The 6,784-nt window shown below is 47.5% G+C and overlaps 1 long non-coding RNA gene across 3 annotated transcripts in view; it reads left to right on the top strand.

Moving 5' to 3' along the window:
- The first annotated feature begins 3,328 nt into the window (after positions 1-3,328).
- The window catches only part of LOC119340020, a 16,843-nt gene continuing 13,387 nt past the window's right edge, over positions 3,329-6,784 (top strand). For all 3 annotated transcript variants that reach the window (XR_005164336.1, XR_005164337.1, XR_005164335.1), the window contains exon 1: positions 3,329-3,392. This is a non-coding gene — a long non-coding RNA (uncharacterized LOC119340020). The remainder of the gene's footprint in view (positions 3,393-6,784) is intronic.

Raw genomic sequence — 6,784 nt, 5'->3', positions numbered from 1 at the left:
GACACCGAGCATACGCACGCTGTTCTTTGCCTGATAACTGATATGGACAATATAATGCAGATGTAACAAGGAAGTACCTACGAGAAACAATATCCACGAGGCTTCAACCTTGACGTGAATAGAACAAAGCAAAATAATGCATGACGGCTACATGCATAAGGTAATGTTTACTCCTAACTAATTTGTCGTATGATGGTCTTCTTATAGACAGTCTCATTATTAATTTTTGTCGGGTCTTAATACGCCGACGACATTCTGATTTAATTGTTTGAATTCTCAGATTGTCGTGTCTGTATATTAACTTGAATGCATAGATTTCACAGCTTAATCCGTCGGAGTATTCTTGGTAACTTGGAGTACATTTAATTTGGGCGGTGCTACGACTATCTGATGTTCATATAAATTAGTGAGGATGTACAACATATAACTTAAACGAAGGAGTCTCTCAATGTTGGCAACAACATCCCTTGGATGTTACTTAGGGGTTCATCTTCCCATTTATTGTTGCCCTGTAGGTCATAGAATCAAGTTGGACCTTGATTTGTTCTGTTCCTTTTCCCTCTATTCGAAGTTTTCTAATTCTTCGTGCGTGGAAATTATTGGGGAAGCAGTAGCATGAAATAGTTGGGTAAACAAAGACGAATCCACTACATGAACTGATTGTTGCTTTCATTTGATATGCTATCAACTTTATAAAGAGGTTACTAAATTTCTGCAGAAACATTTTATTTTCACCGTTCGATAGTTCCTAATTGCAATTGTAATGAGATTACACAACACTTATTTTTACCATGTCTTGGTTAATTACTGGGCTACATCATAGTTGTCTCTATTAAGAATCTCATAGTTTACAGGGTTCTGCATCTCAAGTATACAATATAACTCCATAGACATAGACTAAATTTCTTGCGAGAATATAAACTTTGTTTGTGGTCACAGATTTAAGTTACACCTGTCACAAGAAATACCTGATGAAAAATAGTGTGGCGCACATTTTAAGAGTGTAAGTAACATAATTCTAATACAAAACTGAAATGTTATTTATTTATTATTAATTAAATTAAATAATGTCATCCTACATTTTTTAATGTCGTTATTTGACTTAGAACCCATGGAACAAGTTTGTAAATGCAGACGCAACAATTGAAACACTATGACGTTTACACTAGCATTTTTTTAAACAGGCATCAACTATTATTTTGTAAATTTGATTTTTAATGACAATATTTTTATTGAAAACTCATATGGTTGGTAAAAAGTTAAACAATGCATGTGCAATTTTGATGCAGAAATTTTTGTACAAAACTGAAATATCAACAACAAAACAGCATTTTTTCATGGAAATGTAGAAACTTCCCCATAGACGACCAAATGTTGAATTACTTCAATGAAAAAAATAAATGTATTTTATAATATTCATGCCAATTATGCATTAAATAAACTAGCCCGTACAAATGCACGGGTTGACGACTAGTACTACTAAATTATCTTTCTTTAGTCCGCCTCTAAATAGCCCACCACAAACCATAGTGGATGAGAGATATCCTGCCTAGTTAGTTAATCGTGAAATAAGGATGCCGGTCATCCTCCAACCTCCTTAGAGATCAGCTAATTTCGGCCGTTGGATCGGCTTCCTTGATGCGTTTCTGAGCGTTGGATCGAGATCTGGATGACCCTGGGCCGTCGGATCTGGAGCTGGCACTGCTGGAATGAATAGTAACTCGTTTCGCTCGCTATTGCTCACTCCATGGCTCCTGGCTGGGTCTCGCTGACCTGTGGGGTCCCGGCTGGGGGGCCCGTCCGTCAGCGAGCGCGTGTGCGGGTGCGCTTGTATGTCCAGTCCCGCGCGCGCCGGCGGTAAATATCCTGTGCCACCCGCATGGAAATATTGCCCCCCGCCGAGGGCTTTTTCGTCCTTTCGCGTCCAGGCTGCTTGCGTGGTGGATGGTGGTTGGCGCGGCCCGGCTATGTGGTGGGGAGTCGGCTGGCTCGCTTCTCATTCGCCCCCTCATTCCCCTCTCTCTGTCTCTCGTCTCCTTTCGCCGCCGCCGTTGCCGACGCTCGCCCTCTTCGATTCGACGCCGTTCTTCGGGTGGTTCCTCTACCTCTCGCGAATCTCTTGTGCTCTGCTCGTTTCTTACTCTCTTTCTTGTTTCTCTGCTTGATTTGCAGTTTAGACGGTGTCGTGCCGTTGGGGTTGCCTTGCCGGTCGACCAGAGATGGAGCTTATCGTTTGAGCCTCTGCCCTCCCCGTAGAGGTCGCTCCTCACCATCGCAGGCACGGTCTGGTCGGGGCCACGACGGCGAGAGGAGCAGCAGAGGATAACTTTTCGGAAATGTTAACGCCCACACGTGTGGGCGTTAGCCAACTCACCCACACGCCTCCATCACCGTCCAGTAACTTCTGCACGAATCTTGGCACGAATTAGCTGATTTTGTATGCCACGTAGGACAACTCGCGTGTGTGGTGTGTGAGAGAGGTCGCCCACACATCCGTTTTACCACACGGAGGGGCACCCAAGGGCTGGTGTGTGGGCAGTTTGCCATCTCGCCCACACGCCCGCCTCCTCTCCCATACCTAAGCTGCCAGTTGCCATGCGTTTTGCAGTGTACATGGCAACTGCCCTAGTGTGATTGCAAGCAGATGGCAACTCTCTTTTTTTACACGAACATGTCAGTTGCCATATGTTTGGCATGGTACATGGCAAACTGCCCTAGCGTGCACGTAAGCAGATGGCAACTCTTTCTTTTTTAAATGGCAACTGCCCTAGCGTGCTTGTGAGCACATGGCAACTCTCTCTTTTTACCCGAATGTTTTTTGCCATGCCTTTTTTTGTAGCGCTACATGGCAACTGCCTAGTGTTAGTAGGTGGCAACTCCTAAAGTTTTGAAATCATGGCAACTGCAGTAGACCAGACCACACATGGCAACAACTGTAGTTGTCCAAAAAATGGCAATCTGGAACTTTGACCTGAGATGGCAACTGCAGTTGAGCAAACATGGCAACTGTAGTTGTCCGACATGGCAACCGTAGTTCAGCGACATGGCAACTGCACTTAAACGAACATGGACGAGGGTCCGGCCCATGGCAACTGCGGGGCGCACGGTAAAGTGTCACGTGGGGCGTGCGGGCCTGACGTACCGGGCGTGTGGGCGTTATCTATTTCGCCCACACGCACGCGTGTAAGAGGGACCGGGAGGGAAAAAAAGAGGCGTGTGGGCGCTAATTGTTTTGCCCACACACAGACGTGTGGGCTGGTCCTCTTAGGCACCAGACAAAACGTGTGGGCAGATTTCTTAACGCCCACACGTGTGGCAGTTAGCGGCGTCCTAACTTTTCCCCACGGATCCTTCTCGTCTTCCACGTGATTCGAGTCGCCTCTCTCCGTCAGGTACGAACTCGATCCGCCTCCTGCAGGATGATTCTCTGTTCATTTCTTTTCCTGTCGCGTCGACCCGGGCGGATCTGGGATGGAATCAGCCGCACCTGATGCTGGGTCGTTTCATCGATTTGATCTTGTTCGCCCCCGCTCTGTTTGCTTGATGATCCATTCGATTGGGGATAAGCAAAGGGGTTCGGGGATTGATGATTTGTTGGGAAGTTAGCCTCTGCTGGTGCATCTTAGTTGATCTGATCTAGATTTGCAGTTTGAGGTAGGGGTCCATAATGTGTGGGCATCTAGCGAGCTTGTAAGCTTATGTAGAACTGCTTGCACTACTAGGAAAAGGGCTATAGATGGAAATGACACTAATGGCGCACCAGACTTGTGGTGCGCCATTAGTATATACTAATGGCGCACCACCTTCTGATGCGCCATTAGTGTTGAAACTACTAATGGCGCACCCTGCCCACGGTGCGCCATTAGTACCAAATTTTTTTTTTGAACTAGTGCGCCTGTCCAAACATACTAATGGCGCATCCACTGGTGGTGCGCCATTACTAGTTGTAACTAGTAATGGCGCACCAGCCAGAAGGTGCGCCACTAATGTTATTTTTTTATTATTGTTTTTATTCCTTTTTTTGCAAAAGTACTAATGGCGCACCACCAGGGGGTGCGCCATTAGTAACCTGGATTACTAATGGCGCATTTTTTGCTGGTGCGCCATTAGTAAGTGGGCAGCAACAAGATATTTTGGACAGCCTCTCCTCCCACACTCACTTTCTCCTCACTTCATTCTCTCCACCGCCTCCTCCTTGTCTCGGGTGCCTCCTCTTTTTCACCTCATTTCCACCATAGATTCATTCAAATTAAGTGGTTAAGTTACCTTATTTTGCTAGGTAAGTAAGGGGGGAAGCTATATTTATGTTGTTCTCCCTACAACAATGTGCACATGCACTTTTTATGGCCTAGCTAGATCTATGTATGTTCGTGGTGTTGCATATGTTTGTGGTGTTGCATATGTTTGTGGTGTTGCATATGTGTTTGTGTTTGGAGGTGTACCGGTATTTGAAATGCGATAGTTGCCAATATTTTGCCGGAATGTTGATTCATTTCCGTTTCGGCGAGAATTTTGGCATTAAGCATTCTTTTTGGTCCTATTTTTAGGGAAAGTCATGCCAAATTTTTTCTTGGTTCTAAAATATCGTTTTGCTCTACCCCGCAGGCGACCATGGTCCGCACGATGACCGAAGGCATCGTGAATAGGTTTTTGAGGTCCGCGAAGGCCGAGATGCTTCAAAAGAACGAGACGGAGATAAGATGTCCGTGTCGAAGATGCAAGCTGAATAGCCTTATTGCGGACCTGGATTCCGGGCAGGTGCGGGACCACCTGCTCTTGCGTGGTTTCATGGATGGCTATCGGTGGCAAGGTGATGAAGATGACTACGAAGTCGTCCATGGGGGCCGGGCAAGAAATGAGGAAGGGCAGCAAGACAACCACCGCGGCTCGGGGGGGCGAGAAGACGAAGAATCCCCAGGAGATGATCACGACGGTGATGCTGTACACAGTCATCATGTAGAAGATGCAGGACATGATGATGATGTCGGCGGAGCAGACGACGCTGGACCATCGATTGGCTGGGTGCAGGACCCTCATATTCAAGAGCTGCTTCTCAAGCAGACGGATAACGCAAGAGCTGCCGCCCGAGAGAAAGCCAAGATGGATCAACTTGAGTTAGACGCGGTTACTCCATTGTATGAAGGATGCAGGCCCGAGGATACCCGCCTGAAAGTAACGCTCATGGCTCTGGAGATGAAGGTAAAACACAAAATGACCGACGCATGCTTCGACGAGAACATGTCATTCTGGCACGAACGTCTTCCCAAGGGGAACAAGTGCCCGACCAGTTTGGAGGAGGCGAAAAAAATCGTGTGTCCTCTGGATTTACCGCACGTGAAATACCATGTGTGCATGAACAATTGCATCATTTATCGGGACGAGCACGCGGAGTCTACCATATGTCCGGTGTGCGGTGTCACTCGATACAAGAAGAGGAAGAAAGCTCCTCGAAAAGTGGTGTGGTACTTTCCGATCACTCCTCGTCTGCAGCGGTATTTCGCGGACCCTAAGGTAGCAAAGCTCCTGTGTTGGCACGCGGATAGGGAGGAGAAGAAGCGAGAAGATGACGCAAATGATCCGGAGATAGATAAAAAAGACAAGATGCTGAGTCACCCTAAGGATGCGAGCCCGTGGCAAGCGTTGAACTTCGAATACCCAGAATTTGGGAACGATCCAAGGAACATTATGCTGGGCGCGAGCACCGATGGAGTCAATCCGTTTGGCAGCCACAGAAGCACACATAGCACCTGGCCTGTGTTCGTGTGGATGTACAACCTTCCCCCCTGGTTGTGCATGAAGAGGAAGTACATTCACATGAGTATGCTAATTGAAGGGCCGAAACAACCAGGGAACGACATCAATCTGTATCTGGGGCTGCTGAAAGAGGAGATTGACACGCTGTGGAAAACGCCAGCCAATACGTGGGACGCCGCAGAGAAAGAATATTTCCCTATGAGAGCCGCACTGCTCACGACGGTGCAAGACTATCTCGGTTACGGATATCTTGCGGGGCAGGTAGTCCACGGATTTTCTGGATGCGTAAGGTGCATGGATGACACAACGTATCGCCAGCTAGATAGAGATCCCGGGTCTTCGAAAACCGTGTTCATGGGATATCGAAGGTGGCTTCGCGACGATGACCCGTGGAGAAAACGCAAGGATCTGTTCGATGGTGAAACCGAACCCCGAAAACGCCCGTGTACGAGGAGCGGCGAGGAAATAGACAAGCTGTTGAAAAATTGGAAAGACTGCCCACTGCCGGGAAAGAAGCAAAAGGCGCCAGAGCCGCTGCTGAAGGTATGGAAAACGAGGTCTGTTTTCTGGGACTTGCCGTACTGGAAGATCCACCGTGTACCTCACAGCCTTGATGTCATGCATATCACGAAGAACGTGTGCGAGAGTCTGCTTGGTACCCTGCTCAACATGCCAGAGAGGACCAAAGATGGGCCGAAAGCAAGGGCAGACTTGAAATCAATGGGCATCAGGCAGGAGCTTCACGCTATATATGATGATGATGATGATGATGATGATGATGATGATGATGATGATGATGATGATGATGATGATGAGGCGAAGCAGGACACAGAAAGTCGTCGCAAAGGCAAAAAGGCCAAGAAGACCGGAAATGACTACCCTCCCGCGTGCTTCACTCTAAGTCAGGAGGAGATCGAGCAGTTTTTCACCTGCCTCCTAGGAGTAAAACTTCCTTACGGTTACGCGGGGAAGATAAGCAGATACCTAGACCCAGCGAAGCAGAAGTTCAGCGGGATGAAGTCTCACGACT

The sequence above is a fragment of the Triticum dicoccoides genome, chromosome 7B (assembly GCF_002162155.2).
Source record: "Triticum dicoccoides isolate Atlit2015 ecotype Zavitan chromosome 7B, WEW_v2.0, whole genome shotgun sequence".
Lineage (NCBI taxonomy): Eukaryota > Viridiplantae > Streptophyta > Magnoliopsida > Poales > Poaceae > Triticum > Triticum dicoccoides.
Note: the sequence above shows the minus strand (reverse complement) of the source record. Positions and strands in the feature narration are given on the sequence as shown.